The sequence below is a fragment of the Tachyglossus aculeatus genome, chromosome 22 (genome assembly GCF_015852505.1).
Source record: "Tachyglossus aculeatus isolate mTacAcu1 chromosome 22, mTacAcu1.pri, whole genome shotgun sequence".
NCBI classification, from domain to species: domain Eukaryota; kingdom Metazoa; phylum Chordata; class Mammalia; order Monotremata; family Tachyglossidae; genus Tachyglossus; species Tachyglossus aculeatus.
The window spans coordinates 9,139,684-9,163,349 of record NC_052087.1 but is presented as its reverse complement, the minus strand read 5'-3'; the positions used below and the strand labels follow the sequence as shown (position 1 = coordinate 9,163,349).

At 42.5% G+C, this 23,666-nt stretch overlaps 1 protein-coding gene and 1 non-coding gene across 2 annotated transcripts in view; both read right to left on the bottom strand.

Moving 5' to 3' along the window:
- SPON1 (spondin 1) overlaps window positions 1-23,666 on the bottom strand; it is a 373,683-nt gene that overhangs the window by 259,699 nt on the left and 90,318 nt on the right. The gene's annotated exons all lie outside the window — the stretch shown is intronic.
- LOC119944410 lies at window positions 14,984-15,121 on the bottom strand. Its single transcript, XR_005455891.1, has one exon. It is a non-coding gene; the product is annotated as a small nucleolar RNA SNORA7 (small nucleolar RNA).

The following is a 23,666-nucleotide window of genomic DNA, read 5'->3' as shown; positions in this document are numbered from 1 at the left end:
TTAATGTGTGTACCGTACTAAGCACTTGGGAGAGTACAATACAATAACAGATACATTCCTGCCCACAACTAGCTCACACTCTAAAGGGGGAGACAGACATTAGTATAAATAAAAAAATTGATAAATAAATAAATAATTTACGGATATATACATATGTGCTGTGGGGATGGGAGGGAGGATGAATGAATGAGCAAGTAAGAGTGGCACAGAAGGGAGTGGGAGGAGAGGAAGGCATAGTAAGGGAAAGCTTCTTGGAGGAGATATGCCTTCAATAAGGTTTTGAAGTGGGGGAGAGAAATTATCTGTCTGATATGAGGATGGGGGGATGTTCCAGGCAAGAGGTAGGATGTGAGTGAGGGGTCGACGGTGAGATAAACGAGATCAAGGTACAGCGAGAAGGCTAGCATTAGAGGAATGAAGTAAATGGGGAGCCAACATGATGCTCACAAAGCTGGGGTTAGCTCATCTCTTCATGTCCTCTTCACCCCTACTTCCCCCTCACTGTCTAACAAAGCACAAACAGAAGTGCTGTGATAGGGTCTGCTGGCGAGGCAAATGACTCCCTTCTTCTTCCTTCCCCCAACCTAGCCTTTCTATTTTCTCTTTTGAATCAGTATCTCTCTCCTTCTTGGTTCCTCCATTATATCAGCCTCCTCACTGGTCTTCCTGATTCCAGTTTCTCCTCACTTTAGCAGATGTTATAAATCAATCAATCAATCAATCAATCGTATTTATTGAGCGCTTACTATGTGCAGAGCACTGTACTAAGCGCTTGGGAAGTACAAATTAGCATCACATAGAGACAGTCCCTACCCAACAGTGGGCTCACAGTCTAAAAGGGGGAGACAGAGAACAGAACCAAACATACCAACAAAATAAAATAAGTAGGATAGAAATGTACAAGTAAAATAAATAAATAAATAAATAGAGTAATAAATATGTACAACCATATATACATATATACAGGTGCTGTGGGGAAGGGAAGGAGGTAAGACGGGGGGATGGAGAGGGGGACGAGGGGGAGAGGAAAGAAGGGGCTCAGTCTGGGAAGGCCTCCTGGAGGAGGTGAGCTCTCAGCAGGGCCTTGAAGGGAGGAAGAGAGCTAGCTTGGCGGATGGGCAGAGGGAGGGCATTCCAGGCCCGGGGGATGACGTGGGCCAGGGGTCGATGGCGGGACAGGCGAGAGCGAGGTACAGTGAGGAGATTAGTGCTGGAGGAGCGGAGGGTGCGGACTGGGCAGTAGAAGGAGAGAAGGGAGGTGAGGTAGGAGGGGGCAAGGTGATGGAGAGCCTTGAAGCCCAGGGTGAGGAGTTTCTGCCTGATGCGCAGATTGATTGGTAGCCATTGATTTATAGCCACAGTTATAAACTGCTTCAGGGATCACTTTCCTGAAGTTCTGCGCAGTACATATTCTCTAAAACTTATAAATGGCTGCCCATCTCCCTCTGCACCAAATAAGAACTCTTTTACCTTCATCTTTTAGGCTCTAACCTATTTTTTTCCATCTTTCATATCAGTTGTTCACCCAGTCTGAAATTCCTCTTCTCCCAATTCCACCAGACCACAGCAATCCATCCTTATACCCCACCTTCCCCAGGAAATTTTCTGTGATTTATCTGCAATATCACAGGCACATCAACCCAACCCCACTCTTTGCACTTATATATTCCATTTTTATTCCCAGGGCTTAACAACCTCGGTATATTTTGTTTGTATGTGGATTTGAAGGTTCAATTATGTACTCAGCTATTTCATCCTGATACATTTCTTATGAAATACTGTTCTCCCTCCTGTTGTCCTCATTTATCTGCCTTCCTACCCCATTGTATTATAAACTCATAGTGGTCAGAGATCTAAAGTCTCCCAAGTGCTCAGTCCAGTGGTTTTTACTCAGTAGGTACTTAGTAAACATCATTTTTGATAATGATGTTTTTCTTCCTATATGGAAGCAAAAGGATGAACTTTGTGGCAGCAAGTGAGCTGGTAAACATTGATATGACTCTGAAAGACAGCTCTTGCCTTCAGTGAACAAACCAGTAATATTTAGAAAAAACACACACAAATGAATAATTCAGCATTTTGTTTCAGACCAGAGGTGCTACTCTGAATGGATAATTCTCAGCAGAGAGTAATAAAAGTTCATCTTTCTAAGCCATATTGATCACTATGCTTCTCCTTCCCCAAATAATGTATTAGATTCAAATTTTATTTTTCCTCAGGATAAATTTGGGGAGGATAACAGAACTCACACTCCCTAGCTATGTCTTCCTCATTTGAGCATATATTTGACCAAAGCAGCATGGCCTAGTGGGCAAAGCATGGGCCTAGGAGTCAGAAAGATCTGGATTCTAATCCAAGCTCTGCCACTTATGTGCTGTGTGACCTTTGGCAAGTCACTTCACTTCAAGACTGTCAGCTCCAGGTGAGAAAGGGATTGCATCCGACCTGATTAGCTTGTATCTAACCCAGTGCTTAGAACAGTGCTCAACACATTGTAAGGGCTTAACAAGTACCACCATCATCATCATCATCCATAAATGTATATATTTGTGTGTGTATGTGTGTGTGTGTGTGTGTGTGTGTGTGTGTGAGAGAGAGAGAGAGAGAGAGGGAGAAAGATTACAACTCCTGATCAAATCCTGTAAATTGAAGGAAAATCCAAACCTTTGAAGAAAATGAGGTAATGGGTCCTTCTAGGGACCAGTCTTTCTGACTTATCAATGGTATCAGAGTAGTTTGATCCCAAATCCCAGTTTATTCTCTCCCAAATTGATTTAAATGCTTTGCATTTCCCTCTGGAGTCAAGTTTATAAATTGAATCACCTGATGCTCTGGATGTCTAAAAATCCCCACAAAAATGGCAAGGTTCATTCCTTTCCACTGCCGAGGAGTTCCACACTTTTTAATTTATTTAACCCAAAATTTAACATATCAATGTTAATTACATTACTCTTAATTCTGCTTCAAAATGTAATAACGATAATAGTAGTAATGGCAATAATATTTGTGGTATTTGTTAAGCACTTACTATGTGACAAGCACTGGATAGATACAACATACTTCTACTACTATTAATAATAATAATGACAATAGTTTTTAAGTGACTAGAATGTGCCAAGCACTGCAGAAAGCACTGGGGTAGATACAAGATCAGGTTGCACATGGGGCTGTCAGTCTATGTAGGAGGGAGAACAGGTATTGAATCCAACTTGACACAGTCCTTATCCGTCACAGGGCTAACACTGAGGGTGAACAGGTGATTGATGCCCATTTTACAGATGAGGAAACTGAGGCATAGGGAAGTAAAATGCCTTTTGCCACAGGTCACGCAGCAGTAAAGGGGTAGATCTGGGTTTAGAATGCAGGTCCTCTGACTTCCAGTTCTGTACTCTTTCTATTAGGCCACATTGTACTGAACTCCATAAAGCAGGGGCTATGTACCTGCATCATACTCTCATAAAAACTTAGAACAATGCACTATATAACATAAACAATCAATAAGTAACTTTGATTCCTTGATATAGTACTCTTTGTTTCTTTAATTTTTCTATTTTTCAATATTTCAAACAATAAAATATCAGTGAGTAGTATGGGTGTAAAACATTCTACCAACTATGATCATGACAATATTACAGGAATTTGTCCTGAAATCTGTCAGTCATGATGGTATCTATCCAGCTGGCTCATAAATTTCCACTGAATCAATGGTTCTATAATTCAAGAACACATCACTTGTAATATGGGAGAACACGTATTTGCTTCTTTAGTTGTAAATTGATTTGAACATTTCAACAGTTTTCTTCAAGTTTTTGACCTCCTACTAACTTCTCCCTCTTTGTCATGGGTCTAAAGAAGCTTATGCTCCGGGATCAATATCCTGGATAATTCCCTGAAACCGCCTCCCCCCCCCCACCCCCGCACACACACTTCTTACACCAAATCTGTACAATAGAAAAAAAGAAATCTGGGGAATTTTACTCTCAAACGAATTGAGTTTATGATTCATCCAGGCAAAAAAATTGAAGAGTGCCTCATTTCAAAATGTTCTGCTGGGAAGTGATAATTATGCTAAATCCTTCAATTCAGATTTGCAACTGATCCAGCCTGCAGACCAAAGGAAAAACAACAAAGCTTCATCTTTTTAAGTACATAGTTATAATGGTAGCAGCCTCAATGGGATGGGGAAGTCAAATAAAGTCGAATCCTGCAATAAATCACTGTTCGCATTATTAGCCAAGGTGAGGTTGGCTTCTTCACTTGGAGATTCTGATTCACACTCCCAAGGCCAGAACTCTGTGTTTGTAATTCTACCTTCATCAAATATAGACCATAGACTGTAAGCTCATCATGGGCTGGGAACATGTCTACTCACTCTCTTATATTTTTATACTCTCAAGAGCTTAGTACAGTGCACTGCAAACATTAAGTGTTCAATATATGCGATTGGTGATTGACTGCATACACATTAAGCACATTAAGGGAATATGACTATTAACTCTATTGAATTTCACTCTTCCAATGACCTAATACAGTGCTCTGCACACAGTATTTATTAATAACAACAATAATAATAACATTGATTAAGCTCCTATTATGTGTCAAGCACTGTTCTAAGTGCTGGAGCAGATGCAAGTCAGTCAGATAGAATGCAGTCCCTGCCCAACATGGGGCTGATTGATTGAGTACAACGTTCTGCACATAATAAGTGCTCAATAAATATGATTGAATGAATGAATGATAGAGTGATTAAAATGAGGTGCTCTCACTTTTCATTTTTAGAAAATAATCGTTGGCGAAGAAACTCCCATAAATCTTTCCTTTTACAAAAAAAAAAACTCCTCTTCCTTGGCAACCTCAGAGTTAGAAATGAAACAATTTCCAGTTTAGGATAATCTGTTTGATTCAAGTATCCATTAGAAGAGCTATTAGTGCCACTCAGTTGGGCCATAAGAGCTTTAGGAGACCAGGTTAGTGAGCAAAATCAGTTTCTGAAAGCTTTTCTCATGTAGAAAAACAATCTTACAAAAACTCAATGAAGGCAGAAGACTATGGGTCCAAATGACAGAATATTCATCCTGACTGTAAGCACCACAGGCAATCCTTGTTGAGGAAAGTTCTCTTCCTTCTGTAGTTTTTTAGTCAACTTTCACTTCTGTGTCCATCAACATTTTCCATTTCAAGCTTGGGTTGCCTCAAGAGATCTGAACCTGACACCCCTCTCCCTGTCAACGAGAGGGGGATTCTGCCCTGGGTTTGAACCCTGGTATTCCTTCAAATGACATCTCACAGTTGTGAAAGGGGTGAGTTGGAAAAAAAACCCACCTTCCAGCCCTGCTGGCTATGGAGAACTGATCCAGGACATAGCCAAGCAGCTTGAAATCCAGGATCCTAGAAAGTATCCTCCCTGATATTAAATGCAGGAGGATGTGCAAATTGCCTCACTGTCATGGTCAATCCAAAATAGCTCTGCTCCAGCTAGTATGTCCCAAAGGGCTCCAGGAAATTTTCTGCCATCATCCCATGGCTTAAGAAGCAGAAGTGGATAAAGCACAGGACTGGGAGTCAGAAGGCCTGGGTCCTCACATCAGCTCTGACATTTGTCTGTTTTTGTTTTTAACTTTGGGAAATTCACTTAAACTGTTGTTTCCTCATTTATTCTCCCTCCCTCTCAGTGAGTGTCTGATGGGACAGGAACTGTTTCTCATTTAATTGTTTTGAAACTGCCACAGTGCTTGGCCCATAGTATGCATTTAACATATATAAAAAGTGATTTCAATGAGTAAAGCAGAATTCCCAGAGTCACAGAAAATTTTTGAGGAGATTGCTTCTGGCCTGCATCTCTGCCGGTTCCGTAGCTGATTGGAAAAGAAACCAAACCCTTCACAGAGTCACAGTGTGGATTGCTCTACAGTTAGTAAATTCTCAGACACCCCTCTTTCATAGGAAAGGGAAATGAAATTATTTTCTCTAACTACAGAAGTATTTAAGGCAGGATACTAAGTCTCCTTTTACCACAAGATAATAAACCCCTGTGTAACCAAAATTAGAACAATAAAGACTTTAGGAACAAAATGACATTTAACCACAGAGTGATCCTAGTCTGGTACTCATCTTCAACTGAGCTGGGGTTACAACTATACAACAACTACTTCTGTTTCTTCTTGCTGAAGGCACTCAACACGGTGGTTCTCTGCCTGGATTTCCAGTAAAGGTAAATTCTTTTCTTTGGGGCAGAGAATGAAAAAGAGAGAAAGTTGTGCCCCTGCATGCTCTTTTTAACCCTCTCTCCCTTCCTCTTCCTCCAAATCAGTGGCTCAGTGGAAAGAGTCCAGGATTTGGAGTCAGAGGTCATGGGTTCAAATCCCGGCTCCGCCACTTGTCAGCTGTGTGACTTTGGGCAAGTCACTTAACTTCTCTGTGTCTCAGTTACCTCATCTGTAAAACGGGGATTAAGACTGTGACCCCCCGTGGGACAACCTGATCACCTTGTAACCTCCCCAGCACTTAGAACAGTGCTTTGCACATAGTAAGGGCTTAATAAATGCCATCATCATCATCATTATCATGTCATAATAATAATAATAATGATGGTATTTATTAAATGCTATGTGCAAAGCACTGTTCTAAATGCTGGGGAGGTTACAAGGTGATCAGGATGTCCCACGGGGGGCTCATAGTCTTAATCCCCATTTTATAGATGAGGGAACTGAGGCACAGAGAAGTTAAGTGACTTGCCCAAAGTCACACAGCTGACAATTGGCAGAGCCGGGATTTTAACCCATGACCTCTGACTCTAAAGCCCGTACTCTTTCCCACTGAGCCATGCTGCTTCTCTTCTCAAACAAATAATTGTTTGAGCTTAGTTTGCAAGCATTTCCAAGAAGAACTGGTTGGGTTTGGAGGTAATCATAGTAATAATAATTGTAGTATCTGTTAAGTGCTCACTATGTGCCAGGCACCATACTAAGTACCAGGGCAGATATAAGCTAATCAGGATGGACACAGTTTTTATCTTGCTTGGTTCTCACAGTCTTAATGTCCATTTTACAGATGAGGTAACTGAGGTACAGGGAAGTGAAGGGACTTGCCCAAGGTCACAGAGCATACTTGTGGCTGAGCCAGGATTAGAACCCAGGTCCTTCTAACTCCCAGACCCATGCTCTATCCACTAGGCTATGATGCTTCAGGCTGCTTCACAACCCATTATGACCCGAAAACCACTGACCTGTCCTCCAGTTGCACAAAGTTGCAATGCCTCCTTCTGGTGCCTTGGGATGTCCTGGCTAGTTATCTCATGCCCCAGTGCTTGGATGCAAATCAACAATTGATAATACCTCCCAAATCTTTGGTCGCATGGACAATTCCTCCTCCTTAAAGATAAATTGGTTTCAAAGGCTAATGTGAAGACCCACAAGAATTGAACTGCTTTCTTTGTGGAAGGTTCTGTGATCCAGAATAAATCTATCTCGACTGGGGATAAAAAAGGAAGAAAAAGAAATCATTAAGAAAGTGCCTGGGGGTTCTTGTTGTTATTTTCTTAGATGTGTATCCAATGCTTGTGCTGGTGTCGATTTAACCACAAAATATGTCAATGTCAAAGACAACGAAGTGCATGCCCATGATGTACTCTTAAGCTCTAATTTCCCTGGTGTTTTCCTCAGAAATGGAAATTCTGCCTGGGAACACACATTTCCCTCTTCTGAGGCAGGGAATTTTTCCTGTAATACTGTCAATATAATTCTGCCCATCTAGTCTGAGGAAATGCAATCAGAGTCTGCAGAGCAAAAACTTTCTCCAGGTCAATTTCATTTCTGAGATAAGTTCACTGATTTCCATGTCTGAACTACTTGCTTTATCACCAGGGGAGTCACAAGATACTCCAGGCATGAGAAGTGGAGGTCTCACCCCATTCCTGGTCCTCAAGATTGTCCTGGAAACTTAGGAAGTGCTGCTGGCAGAGCTAAGAATCACTGGTGCCAGTGATTCTGGCACCAGTTTCAGCAGCTACACTTGCAAATGCCTGTGGATTGGGCAATGGCTCCATTAAGCCACCACAAAGCATTCAACTCCAGGACATATTGCCATGGTGCATATCCAGTCACAGAGTTAAATAGGAGCATGGGATAAGAAAGTATTTGGTGAGCATCTCCCACAGAGATTTTGCCTCCCAGAAGCCTACTGTGTGGTGAATGCCTCTGTTGTCATATTGTACTCTCCCAAGCACTAAATACAGTGCTTGACACATAGTAAATATAATATTAATATATTTATATATATGATATATTTATATATATTGATATTGATAAATATAACAATATATTGATATAAATAATATCAATATAAATACAATTGAATGAATGAATGCCCAATGCCTTGATTCATTCATGCACTCAACCACCCAGAGAAGCAGCATGGCTCAGTGGAAAGAGCACAGGCTTTGGAGTCAGAGGTCAGGGATTCAAATCCCGGCTCTGACAACTGTCAGCTGTGTGACTTTGGACAAGTCACTTCACTTCTCTGTGCCTCAGTTACCTCATCTGTAAAAATGGGGATTAAAACTGTGAGCCTCCGTGGGACAACCCGATCACCTTGTAACCTCCCCAGTGCTTAGAACAGTGCTTTGCACATAGTAATTGCTTAAAAATACCATTATTATTATTATTATTATTATCCATTCCTTCTTTCATTCACCCAACCACTCATTCATTTATCCATCCATTCATCCAGGCATTCATTCACAATCAATCAATAGTGCTATTTATTGAGCTCTTACTGTGAGCAGATCACTTGGAAGAGTGCAGCACAACAAAGTTAGTAGATATCTTCCCTGTCCACAAGAACACTACAGTCTAGAGACAGACATGAAAATAAATTTAGGATATATACGCAAGCCCCATGAGACCGAGAGTGGGGTGAATATCAAATGCTTAAAGGGAACAGATCTAAGTGACTAGGCAATGCAGATGGGAGAGGGAACAGGGGAAATGAGGGTTTAGTTGGAGAAAGCTCTAAGGGTGGAGAGGGTAGTGGTTTATCATATATGAAGAGGGAGGAAGTTTCAGGCCGGTGGAGGATCTATGCAAGGGGTTGGTGGAGAGATAGATAAAATTGAGGTACAGTGAGTTGGTTGGTGTTAGAGGAGTGATCAAGTGCAGGCTGGGTTGCAGGAGGAAATCAGAGAGGTAAGATAGGAAGGGGTGAGCTGATTGAGTGCTTTAAGGTTGATGGTAAAGGGTTTCTTTTTGATGTGGAAGTGGATGGACAGCTACTGGAGGTTCACAAGGAGTGGGGAGACATGGACTCAACAGTATGTTTTAGAAAATTTATCTGGGCAGCAGAGTGAAGTAAGGACTGGAGTGAGGAGAGATACAAGACAGCGATGTGCTAATATAATAGTCAAGGTGGGTTGTGATAAGAGTTTGGATCAGAAGAGTACCAGTTTGGATAGAGAGGAAAGGGTGGATTTTAATGATGTGGTGAAGGTAGAACTGCAGGATTTAGTGACAGATTGAATATGTGGCTTGAATGAGAGATTAATTGAAGGCTAATGCCAAGGTTTAGCGCTTGTGAGACAGGGAGGATAGTGGTGTCGTCTACAGTGATGGGAAGCACAAGGTTTGGGTGGGAAGAGTAGTATTTCTGTTGGGGACATGTTAAGATTGAGGTGTCAGCAGGACATCTAAGTGAGATATCGAAGTCAGGAGGAAGTATTAGGCAGCAGAAAAGGAGAGAGATCAGGGCCTGAGAATCTTCCTAATAATAATGGTAATGATATTTGTTAAGCATTTACTATGTGCTGTACTGAGTGCTGGAGTGGACACAAGAAAATTGGATTGGACACAGTTCCTGTGCCATGGGGCTCAAGTCTTAATCCCCATTTTACTGATGAGGCAACTGAGGCACAGAAAAGTAAGTGACTTGCCCAAGGTTATTCAGTAAACAAGTGGCGGAGCTGGGATTATAGGTGGTATTCAAAGGCATGGGAGTGAATAAATTCTCCAAGGTAGTGGGTGGGGATGGAGAATAGAAGGGGATCCAGAAATGAGCCTTGAGGAACTCCTACATTTAGGGGTGGCAGAGGAGGAGCTCACGAAAGAGACTGAGAAGGAGCTGTCAGAGAGATAAGAGTAGAACCAGGAAAAGACGGTATCAATGAGGCTAAGGGTATATAATGTTTCTAGAAGACAGGAGTGGTCTACAGTGTCAAGGGCAGCTGAGAGATCAAAGATGTTTAGGATGGAATAAGGCCATCAGATTTGATAAGAAGGAGGCAATTACTGACCTTAGAGAGGGCAGTTTCTGTGGAGCGAATGGGGTGGAAGCCAGATTTGGAGGGAGTCATTAATTCATCATTTACTAGCATAGATAAAATATCTATTTTGTGTAGAGTACTGTACAGGGTGTCTTTTGTGTGCAGACCTCTGTACTGGATACCTACGGTGTGAAGAACATTGTATTGGGGGTTTAGGAAAGTGCAATAAAAGAAAAAGACACAGTCTTTGCCCTCAAGAAGCTTTCAATTTAATGGAGGAACTTCTTTATAGGAAGGAGAGTCCATTCCAATCTGCCTGGATGAGTTCTTTTCCATGTTCAGCCTTCAATTTAAAAGCTTCTGCCCATAACAGCTCCAGAAATGTCAAGAGAAAGTTAACCAGTGTGATCAGAGATCAAGAAGCTTTCCATATGAGGATAGACCAAAGAGGTTAACAGTTCATCCTGGAAAATTGAAGACTGAGAGGGGATGTGTCGAAGTCTACAAAATAGCAAAGGACATAGGCGAGGAAACTATGGAATCATTTTTCACTGCATCTTATACCATCGGGACTCAGGGCAGCCATTGTAACATGCACATTGTGGGCAGGGACTGTGTCTACCAACTCTGTTGCACTGCACTCCCCCGAACATTTAGTACAGTGCTCTGCACACAATAAGTGCTCAACTTTGTACCATTGATTGATGGAAGTTTCAAAATAAGAAGAGACCATGGATGGTAAGCCTTATGGGGTTTGTTAACACAGAAAGCTCTACAAGAGGAAACTATGAGACAATTCAAAAGGAGTTTGGAAAAATTAATTGTACAAATTGTACAAAATAGGTTACTGGAGAGAGAGAGGTCAGAAGAGTCCGGAAGAACCAGTAAGATTTATTGATAATAGGCCCACTAAGGGTTATTAGAGTAAATCATTAGGAGCGTCAGCTTGTTCATCTCAAACTCTAAGGTTGTATTTCAAGGAAAGCAACCAGATTATTTTTCAAAAACATAATTTTGCACACAACTCCCCATTTCTCAGAAATCTCCAATGGTGGCCTAGTCCTCCTTTGATCAACTAGAAGCATCTGATCATTGGCTTTAAGGCACTCCATAAGACCTGTCCCTTCTATGTATCCTAACTTCTCTAGCACTACACCCCAGCCTGCACCCTTCACTAATCTAACACCAACTTCTTTATGCTGCCTAGATCTCATCTCTCCTGCTTTCCACTCCTTGCTCATGCCCTTTCTCCTCACTGGAACTCGCCTCCCCTTCCCATTGAAAGGCAACTTCTCTTCCCATCATCAGAACACTTCTGAAATCACATCTCCTCCTGGAGGTCTTTCCTGACTTACCTCTCACCTTCCCAACCCAATTTCTCCTCTACTACCGCTTCAGTACTCCATCACCTATGCTCTTTTTTGTGGTATTTGATAAGCGCTTACTATGTGGCAGACACTGTACTAAGTGCTGGGGTAGATACAAGGCAATCAGATTGGGCCCAGTTCATGTCCCACCTGGGGCTCACTGACAATCCCCATTTTACAGATGAGGGAACTGAGGCACAGAGAAGTGAAGTGACTTGAGGTGAAGCCAAGATTATACCCCATGTCCTTCTGATTCCTAGGCCTGTTCTCTATACAACACTGCTTCCCTTGAGTTTTTACTTCTAAGCACTTAGATACTCAGTCCAACCCAACCCCACAAAACCATTTATAAAGGTATCTAAATTCCATACCTTCCCCCATCCTGAATCACATTTTAGTGTCTGTCTCCCTTGATAGATTATCAGCTCCTTGAGAGCAGGAATCATGTCTACTTACTCTACTGTAAATGCCTGAGTGTTTAATATTATGCTCTGCCCACAGTAAACACTATAGATTAATTGATTGGTAAACCATCTCACTGTTAGTCTATCTTTTGCTATCAACCAATCAATGACGTTTACTGAGTGCACACTATGTGCAGAGTACTAAGCATTTGGGAGAGCACAATACAACGGATTTAGCAGACACATTCCCTTCCCATAATGAGCTTACAGCCTGGAGGGGGAGACAGACATTGATATAAGTAATTTATTATATATATTCTACAGATATGTAAAGAAGTGTTGTGGGTTTCAGTGCTGTTAGTGGAAGGACTTTTGGGCTGACCCAGAATGGCACAGTTTATAGTTCTATATTTTTTGATGGGTCCTGCTTCCAGAAATTGAATATACACACCTGATCATTCAGGATCAGCGTCCTGGAAATAAATTTTGGCCTCAGTAACCAGATGTATTTGAACAGATGACTACTTTTGGCCTGAAATATTTGGATCATTCAACCCAAATTATATTTTAAGCCCTCATTGTTCAATGAGCTCACTAGTGTGGTACCATGCATTTTTATAATCATGCATAACTCCAACTAAAATCCTATCCAATTTCCTCTTCCCCAGCCAGTGCCACTAATTTATAGTTCATGTGGTTGGAGCTGGCCAAAAGCCAATGCTCTCTCTAAATTGTGCCAAATGGCCATCTGGAATAACACGGTAAAGGAGGGGAGGCCAACAGGAGATAGTGGCCAGAGAGCAGGGGCCAGCTGGAGATAGAGGCAGTAGCTGAATATCTCTCTGTGGCTCAGAGCCTGTGGCTGAGATTAGAGGCAGAAACAGGTATTAAAGGGGTAACAAGAGTAAATGCCAAGGGAAAAAGAAAATTTACAAATGCCCAAGATGAAGGAAGGCAGTCAGTCGATTGTATTTATTGAGCACTCGCTCTGTGCAGAGAACTATGCTAAGAGCTTGGGAGAGAACAATACAGTAATATAGCCGACGCATTTCTGAAGTGAAAGATTAAAGCAGTAGGGACCCAGGCAGGGCTCACACTACCGAAGAAGGTGTGTATTCCAGAAAGACTCAATGGATAGAGGTCGGGTATGGGAGTCAGAAGATCATGGCTACTAATCCTGCCTCTGCAACCTGTCTGCTGTGTTACCTTGGACAAGTCACTTCACTTCTCTGGGCCTCAGTTACCTCATTGTAAAATGGAGATTAGGAGTGTGAGCCCTGTGTAGCACAGGGACTGTGTCCAACCTGACTACTTTTTATCTATATCAGTGTTTAGAACAGTGCTTGGCACATATTAAGTACTTAACAAGCACCATTGTTATTATCATTATCATTAATGAAGATGAGCACAATAACTTAATTTTGTCTGGGTCCAGAGTTCCTCTAAAGGGCTCAACCATTAGCAAGGGAAGATAACAGGTACAGAGACTGAATACTTGAATACTCTACAATTAGCATCGGGTTGGACAGCTGTCCATATTTTCCATCAAGTAAAAATAACTACATCTGCTGAATAATAATAATAATGGCATTTATTAAGTACTTACTATGTGGAAAGAACTGTCCTAAGCACTGGGGAGGTTGCAAGGTGATCAGGTTGTCCAACGTGGGGCTCACAGACTTAATCCCCTTTTTTTTTTATAGATGAGGTAACAGACACAGAGAAGTTAAGTGCCTTGCCCAAAGTCACACAGCTGACAAGTGGAAGATCCGGAATTTGAACCCATGACCTCTGACTCCAAAGCCCGTGCTCTTTCCACTGAGCCATGCTGCTTCTGCTTGTACTTCCCCGGCCCAGAAAAGTGATGGATGACAATTAGCCTCATCTTTTTTAATGACATTTGTTACGTGTTTACTCTGTGCCTGGTATTGTACTGAACACTGGGTAGATTCAAGCCAATCAGATTGGACACAGTCTATGTCCCACATGAGCTTCACAGACTTAATCCCCATTAAATCCTGTTTCACATATTCCCTCCCTGATAAGGAAGACCAAGATTGTATCTACCCCAGTGCTAAGAAGAGTGATCAACACACAGTAAGCACTTACTAAATAGAATAGAGGATCTTTTGAGAGCAGGGAAAATCAGGGAAAATTGTCCATCTGCTCTCATTGCAGAAAATTCTCCTTCAGAAAGACTTGCCTGATACCTGTAGTACATACCCTACTCCATCCTTTGAATTTAGCTTCCCAAAGGCACCTTTAAACTTGCAGCAATGTCTGAGAGGTTTTATGCTCTTTTTAGTTAGGCTCTTTCTTTAGAGCATATGCACAGGAATACAGATGTTCAGGAGTGTATAAAGCAATCACTCCTTGATAACTAGGCTGTGAAGCCTAAGTAGACCTGTCAGAATTTCCAACAGAACGTTGATCAGAGAATAGCGGCTTCATCCTGTGGAATCTATGGTATATCCTCCTGAGTCGTCCTCAAAACCAGAAAAAACAATGAAAAGCGCAGCGCCATGATCTAATGGAAAGAGCATGGGCTTGGGAGTCAGAGGACCTGGGTTCTAATCGCGACTCTACCACTTGTCTGCTGTGTGACCGAGGACCAGTCACTTCACTTCTCTGTGCCTCAGTTACCTCATCTGTAAAATGGGGATTAAGACTGTGTGCTCTATGAGGGACATGGACTGTGGCCAGCCTGATTACATTTTATCTACCCCAGCACTTAATACAATGCCTGGCACATCTTTTCTTATGCCGTCAAGTCGTTTCCAACCCATAGCGACTCCATGGTCGGGAAAGCCCTGCCTCCATCTGCAATCATTCTGGTAGTTTATCGATAGAGTTTTCTTGGTAAAAATACTGTTTACCATTGCCTTCTTCAGCACAGTAAACTTGAGTCTCCGCCCTCGACTCTCTCCTGTTCCACTGTTGCCCATCATAAGTGAGTTCTGAGTTGCAGCAGATTGCCTTCCACTTGCTAGCCATTGCCCAAGCTAGAATTGGAATGGGTATGCCTCTGCTTGACTCTCCTTCCCAAAACCGAGACTAGTAGAACACTGAAAACTCTCCAGGTGCCATCCTGAGAATGGAGCCTGGCACATAGCACTTAACAAATACCATAAAAAAGCCATACATAAAAATGAACCTTCACTTTTTAATCTCTCTGTTAGGTTATGCTCCCACTGGACCACATTCTCAAATCACACCAAATTTGGGAGTGTGCCAAATGGACTGCCAGAGATATAATGAAGTCGTTGTTTATATTCTTCTCTCATTTAAGCCTGGAGATCTGTCCCTGACTTGCTGCCACTTGTCACTCTCCCCACACAAAAGTGGATGCTTCTAGAAGGCAGGGACATATCCAGCTGGGTCATAACCCCTGACGGACCAAGTAACTGACAATCTCCACAGGGTGTCAGTGACAAGGAAAACTAAGTTTAACAATGATCCTGTTTCTCCTGGGCAATATTCTTTCAGAAACAAGGAAAGACAATTCACTGTATTCCCTCTCCATTGCCTTGGCTATTTGTCATGTTGCATTTTCTTCTCACAGTCTGAACCTGTTGAGGTGCATCTAGACCTTTTTTTCAGTGGTATTTGTTAAGCAGAGAAGCAGCATTGCCTAGTGGAAAGATCATGGGCCTAGTAGTCAGAGGATCTGAGTCCTAATTCATTCATTCAATTGAATTTATTGAGCGCCTACTGTGTGCAGAGCACTGTGCTAAGTGCTTGGGAGAGTACAATATGACAACAACAAACACGTTCCCTGCCCACAACGAGCTCACACTCTAGAGGAGACATATATTATGATTAATATAAATAAATAAACTACAGATATGTACATAAGTACTGTGGTGCTGAGGAAGGGGAAGAACAAAGGGAGCAAGTCAGGGCAACCCAGAAGGGAGTAGGAGAAGAGGAAAGGAGGTGCTTAATCAGAGAAGGCCTCCTGGAGGAGATGTGCCTTCAATAAGGCTTTGAAGGTCGGGGGAAGAGTAATTTTCTGTCAGATTTGAAGTGGGAGGGCATTCCAGGCCAGCAGCAGGACGAGGTTTAGGGGCCGGCAGCGAGATAGGCAAGATGGAGGTACAGTGAGAAGGTTAGCATTAGAGCAGCGAAGTATGGGGGCTGGGTTCTAATCCTGGCCCTACCAACTGCTTGCTTTGTGACCTTGGGGAAGTCACTTAAGTTCTTTGTGCCTCAGTTCCTCAATTGTAAATGGGGATTAATACCTGTTTTCCCTCCTCCTTAGAATATGAGCGCCAAACAGGACAGGGACTGTGATGGACATGATTAGCTTATATCTACCTCAGAACTTAGTGCAGTACATGCTTGACAAATACCATTAAAAAAAGGTATTTAAGTTCTGGGATTTCGGCAAAATGTTCCATATAATGTCAGTATGTCATATTGCGTAACCAGCGTTATGGTCATCTGCTAATTTCGTGGCAGCAAAAGGGACATCCAGCATCTGTGAGTGTTTTTAGTGTGTCAAGCACTTATTATGTGCCAAGAACTGTACTGAGCTGGGGAGGATATGCTATAATCAGATCGGACACAGTCCCTGACCCTCATGAGGCTTACCGTCCAAAGAAGAGGGAGAATAGGTGCTGAATCTCCATTGGGCAGATGAGGAAACTGAGGCACATAGAAGTGAAGCGACTTGCCCAAGGCCACACAGCAGGCAGGTGGCAGAGCTGGGATGAAAACCCAGGTTCCCGGTTTCCAGGCCCCTTGTTCCTTCCACTAGGCCACACTGTTTCTACCATTCCTGTCAGCAGTGGGGGCAAAACAGCAAAACTATGAAGCAGAAACAGAAAATAGGCCCCTGAGATTCCTTCTGCTGTCCACCCCATTCCTCTTTGAGGGCTTCAGTGACTAGATTCAGTCCTGACTCTGGGGAAGGGTATAACAGTTTTGCTAACTGTCCAGCATCCACCGTGGCCCAAGTTTTCCCTGCTGCATCTCGACTCAGATTGCATTTGGCTCCATTCCAAGGACTCTTTGGTTTGTTTTGGTTTTCTCTCGCCTGTTTGCTATCAGAAGACTGTTATTAGAAAATTATATTAACTAGCCTAGGCGGAGTGAAAAGTATTTCTTTTGGAGTTGCAGTGGACAAGCACATGTGTGATATGCCAACTAAGTTTACAGTTAGCCTAGTGTATTCTCTATCCTCATTGTTCCTATTTATCCATGTAGATGTATAAATTTTCTTCTGTTATTGCTTCATACTTTGCTCAAAGCATGTATTATCCTCTGTAGAAATGATTTTCCAGTGAAAAAGTGTCTGGAAAATAACTGCTGTAGCATTCCCTCTGAATGTTGTACACATTTCTAGTTTAATAATAATAATAAGCACTTACTATGTGCCAAGCACTGTTCAAAGCACTGGGGTAGATATAAGGTAATTAGGTTGTCCCACGTGGGGCTCACAGTCTTAATCCTCATTTTGCAGATGAGGTAATAATAATAATGATAGTATTTGTTAAGTGCTTAGTTTAACAGCGTAGGTTTTAGGTAATTTATTTTTCAGGAGAATCAGACATTGGCAAAACCCACATTAGTTGTCTGGTGAGGGCATACTTTGGTGAAGCATTTTTTACTGGAAATTTTAAAAGTCTAGTGGATAGGACACTAAATCAAAATTCTGATTTAGAAGTCCTGAGTTCTAATCCCAGTCGGCCCCTGAGTGATTCCTTAGCCTTGAGCTAGACTGTAGCTCACTGTGGGCAAGGAGTGTGTCTGTTATATTGTTATACTGTATTCTCCCAAGAACAAAGTACAGTGCTCTACATACAGTAAGTGCTCAGTAAGTATGATTGATTGAGACATTGGCTCTCTTTGGGTCTCCATTTCCTAAGAATCAATCAATAGTATTTATTGGGCACTTACTATCTGCAGAGCCCTGTACTAAATTCTGGGAGCATCTGATAGAGTTATTGGATATGATCCTTGCCCTCAGAGAAGCAGCGTGGCTCAGTGGAAAGAGCCCGGGCTTGGGAGTCAGAGATCGTAGGTTCTAATCCCAGCTCTGCCACATGTCTACTGTGTGACCTTGGGCACATCACTTAGCTTCTCTGAGCCTCACTTCCCTCATCTGTAAAATGGGGATTAAGACTGTGAGCCCCATGTGGGACAACCTGATCACCTTGTAACCCCTCCAGTGTTTAGAACAGTGCTTTGCACACAGTAAGTGCTTAACAAATGCCATCCTTATTATTATTATAATATTGTTGGGGAGAGAGATGTTAATGAAGAATAGAAGAAGGAAAAGGTTAGTGTCAAGTAACAAGGCATGTGAGAAATGTACGTAAGTACAACAAGATGTTATGAGCACACAAGTGTGTTGGTGGTGCAAAAATTAATGTATCCCTAATTCAGGGACCAGAGTCACATTGGTGGGGGATTGGGTGGGAGCCTCAGAGTCTGGAGCTGTGAAGGATGGGGTAACAAGTAAGTGCCATCTTTTGGTCCTCCCTGCTTCATCATCTTTCTGAACTTGTGCTGCACTTGTGAAGTAGCACAACCTAGTGGAAAAAGCGTGGGCCTGGAAGTCAAAGGACCTGGGTTCTAATCCCATTCCACCACATACCTATTTTGAGACCTTGGGCAAGTTACTTAGCTTCTCTGTGCCTCAGTTCTCTAAACTGCGTTCATTCATGCAATCATATTTATTGAGCACTTAGTGTGTTCAGAGTATTGCATTAAGTGTTTGGTAGAGTACAATATAACAATAAACAGACACATTCCCTCCCTACAATGAGCTTACAAAATGGGGATTCAATACTTGTTGTTCTCCCTACTGAGAATGTGAGCTCCACGTGGGACCCAATGATCTTAGTAAAGCCCTTGGCTCATATTAAGCACTTAATAAATATTATTATTAATATTATTATCAGTAGTATTGCTATTGTTATTTTTATTACTCTGGAGTGGCAGTTGGGGGATATAACCCAAGAGAATGGGAAATTGATCCGAGAAAGGGGAGCTCCTGGAAGATACGTGATTTTGAAAGGTTTCCTCATCAGGAAACCTCCCACTTTTACCCTGGGATCATAGAGGTATATTCTCCCTCTAATCCGTAAGCTCTTTTTGTGCAGGGACCGTGCCTACCAATCTTATTTTACTGTACTCTCCCAAGCTTATTATAATGCTTTGCACACAGTAAGCACACAATAAATACCATTAATTGATTGATTCAACAGGGAAGGTGACGGATTCCACATTGTAGTCCTCAAACTTGCAAGGTCCCATCCTTCCTGCAAGCCTTCAGCATTTCTGACTTAAATGCAAATGTTTATTCATTCAGTCAGTCATATTTATTGAGCGCTTAGTCTGTGCAGAGCACTATGCTAAAAGCTAGGGAGAGTAAAATATAATAAACAGACATATTTTCCATCCACAACGATGTTGCTTGGCTTGGTTCTGCTGAAGAGGGGGGCCACAGAGGCAATAGAATGAGTAATAATAATAATAATGATGGTATTTGTTAAGCATTTACTATGTGCCAAGCATTGTTCTATACGCTGGAGTAGATACAAGGTTATCAGGTTATCCCATGTGGGGCTCACAATCTTAATCCCCATTTTACAGATGAGGGCACTGAGACATAGAGAAGTTAAGTGACTTGCCCCAAATCACCCAGCTGACAAGTGGCTCAGCAGGATTTGAGCCCATGACCTCCGACTCCCAAGCCCGTGCTCTTCCCACTAAGCTAGGCTGCTTCAGGTGTGGCACAAGCTCAGAATGATAATGAAGCAGAGAAGACCAAAGGATGGCATTTATTTGTTACCCCATCCTTCAATAGCCACCCCAAAGTGCCACAGCTCCAGACTCTGAGACTGGGTGAGCCCCCAACAAATGTGACTCTGGTGCTTAAAAATTAGCAATACACAGCGATAACATTTGTAGATAAGGTAACTGAGGCACAGAGAAGTTAAGTGGCTTTCCCAAAGTCACACAGCTGACAAGTGGTGGAGTAGGGATTAGAACCCACAACCTCTGACTCCCAAGCCCGTGCTCTTTCCACTAAGCCACGCTGCATCCTCAAACTCATGGTGGGCAGGAAACATGCCTACCAGCTTTCCACTTTCCTCCTTCCCTCTTCTCCCTCTTCCTTCTGTGTTGCCCTGACTTGCTCCCTTCACTCATTCCCCTGTCTCAAGCCCACAGCACTTACATATATATCTGTAATTTGCTCATTTATATTAATGTCCATCTCACCTTCTAGACTGTAAACTTGTTGCGGGCAGGGAATGTGTCAGTTTATTGTTATATTGTACTCTTCCAAGTGTTTAGTACAGTGCTCTGCACATAGTAAGAGCTCAATAAATACAACTGAATAAATGAATTAATGAACTAACTCTGTTACAGTGTACTCTCCCAAATGCTTCTTACAGGGCTCTGCACACATCAGCCCCTCCAGATTGTATGCTTGTTGTGTACAGGGAATATGTCTGTTTACTGTTCTATTGTTCTCTCCGAAGTGCTTAGTACAGTGCTCTGCACACAGTAAGTACTCAATAAATATGATTGAATGAGACAGAAAACCCTTTGTGGTCAGGGATTGTCACTCTTTATTGCTGCATTGTACTTTCCAATTGCTTAGTACAGTGCTCTCCACACAGTAAGCGCTCAATAAATATGATTGATTGATTGAATTAGGTGCTCAATAAATTCCACTGCTTGATTGATTGAGACTCCGGATCTTCTGGTCTCAGAACAAGATTGAATCCTCCTTGGCTAGAGTCTGTAGAGACTCAGTAGTGGGGGAGGTGTTTGTTCTTCTCTTAAAAACAGAGACCATGAACCACATCACCACTGGATCAGATCAATGGCAAGCAGCGTGGCCTAGTGGAAAGAGCATTAGCCTGGGCAGCAGGGGACCTGGGTTCTAATCCTGGCTTCACCATTTGCCTGTTGTGTGACCTTGGGCATGTCACTTCACTTCTCTATGTCTCAGTTTCCTCAACTGTGAAATGAGGATTCAATACACAATAATAATAATAATAATAATAATAGTATTTGTTAAGTGTTTACTATGTGCCTTGCACTGTTCTAAGCACAGGGTAGTACAAGGCTTTCAGTCCTGATCTCCCTCCTACTTCTATTGTAAGCCCCGTGTGGGACAGGGACTGTGTCTGATCTGACTAACTTCTATCTCCCTCAGCGGTTAGAACCGTGTTTGACACATAGTAGGGCCTTAACAAATGCCATGAAAAAAAAAAATGGTCCAACCAGCATAGCCAAGATTCCTGCCTCCGACCAGGGGCACTGAGATTCTTGGAGTGACCCTCTCCAGCAGGGTTACCAACTGCTGAGAATGATTTTCATAAACAGTGGGAATATTTCAAAATATTTTCCTGACTGACAGGTCAAAAGTGACAGAGACAGAGTTTGGGGGGGAGTTGGGGAGAAGTTATGGAGGCTGTTCACATTCCTGTACAAATCGCGTCAGCATTTGGCAACCCAACTCGAGAGGCCGAGGAGGAAAGCCCAGGCTGGGAGGACATGACTGCCAGGGCTAAGTTCCTGAAGGGTTCAATCAAATCAATCAATGGTATTTATTGAGTGTTTACTTTTTGCAGAGTGCTGTACTAAACAGTTGGGAAAGTACATACAGCAGAATTAGCAGACAGTTGGCAACCCCGCTGAGATGTTTGCCCCTTCTAGTTAGGGATGTCCCATCCAACATCTCTGCTAATAGCCCACCATGACCCTTACTTGCCATGAACCTAGTTAAATACTTTTTTGAGCCGTTAGACACCCCTAACTTTAGTTCTAGTACCCACTGTAAATAGCTTATTTGTTATTCTATCCAAACCTGTCTTGTACCTGTTGATATTTCCTCCTGCACAGTTTCTCTGAGGGGACTGAGAAATTTTTACCACCCTCCGAGTGGAGAAGGGTTTCCTTGGTTTTATCTGGATCTAGCAGGTATGGCCATGTTTCTTTTGCTAGCAGTTACAAATACACTGCCTACAGCCCATCTAAGGTTATTGAAAGCCTTCTGTGAACATTTTTTCTGGAGAGCAGAAGCAGATTTCACCCCCTGTGAGGAACAGTATTTAGTCAAATAATTCCAAGACCAAGACTCTACAACAAAGCCTGTCTGATGTCATCGTTAATCCTGTTGATTTATTTATTTTTTAAAACACAAATGATGAATCTCATGATTATTTCTATTTCTGCTTTGCCTCTTTCCACCCCCTCCAGAACTGACAATGAATGGTACTGAATTCAAATTAAACATCTGTTAGAAAAATAAGCCAGAATCCCGATGACAGCTGCGACGAAACTGCAAATGTTCTACAGCTGTCAGATTCTTAAATTAGCCGTGATTTTCATTTAGGAACAGCAAACGATGAGGAAATAATGGAACTTCCCTGTTTCCTCCCCTCATCCCCCACCCCTGATCCCAGCCTCAACCTCCTGGAATCTACAGTTTTCCCAGCCGCTAAACTTTAAGGGCAGTTTGGCGGAAATCTCCTGGGGAATTTACAAGTAAAGGATATGCCTCACGTTACCTTTTCCTGGGGGGGATTGGAAACAGCAGAGGCCCAGCCCAGGTACATTTTTTTTTAAATGGTATTTGTTAAGTGCTTACTATATGTCAGGCACTGTACTAAGGGCTGGGGTAGATACAAGTCAATCAGGTTGGACACAGTCCATGTCCCACATTCATTCATTCATTCATTCATTCAGTTATATTTATGGGATGCTTACCATTTGCAGAGCATTGTACTAAGCATTTGGGAGAGTACACTGTAACAGTAAACAGACACAGTCTTCACAGTCTAAATCCCAGTTTTACAGATAAGGTAACAGACATGGAGAAGTTAAGTGATTAGAGAAGCAGCGTGGTTCAGTGGAAAGAGCACGGGCATTGGAATCAGAGGTCATGGGTTCAAATCCCAGCTCTGCCAAGTGTCAGCTGTGTGATTTTGGGCAAGTCACATCACTTCTCTGGACCTCAGTTCCCTCATCTGTAAAATGGGGATTAAGACTGTGAGCCCCCCCCCCCCCCACCCGACCCCCGGGGGACAACCTGATTACCTTATAGCATCCCCAGCACTTAGAACAGTGCTTTGCACATAGTAAGCACTTAATAAATGCCATTATTATTATTATTATTTTCCCAAGATCACACAGCCGACAAGTGGCGGAGCTGGGATTAGAACCCAGGTCCTTCTGATTACCAGGCCTATGATCTATATATTAGGCCAAGCTGCTTCTCATTTTCCTCTGGACATTCCATTTCCAATGGGAAAATATCAGAATCAGGGTGGGAGGGGTGGGTGTTCCTGTCTAGACTTTAAGATTTTTTTTTATGGTATTTGTTAAGCACTTACTACATGCCAGGCACTGTACTAAGAGCAGGGGTAGATACAATACAAAGTCCCTGCCCCACATGGGGCTCAAGGTCTTAATCCCCATTTGTCAGATGAAGGAACTGAGGAACAGAGAAGTGAAGTGACTTACCCAAGGTCACACAGCAGACAAGTGGCAGAGCCGTGATTAGAACCCAGGTATTTCTGACTTGCATGTCCATGCTCTATCCTAGGCCATGCTGCTTCTCTATTGTGGGCAGGGAAAGTGTCCAACTCTATTAAATTGTACTGTCCAGATGCTTAC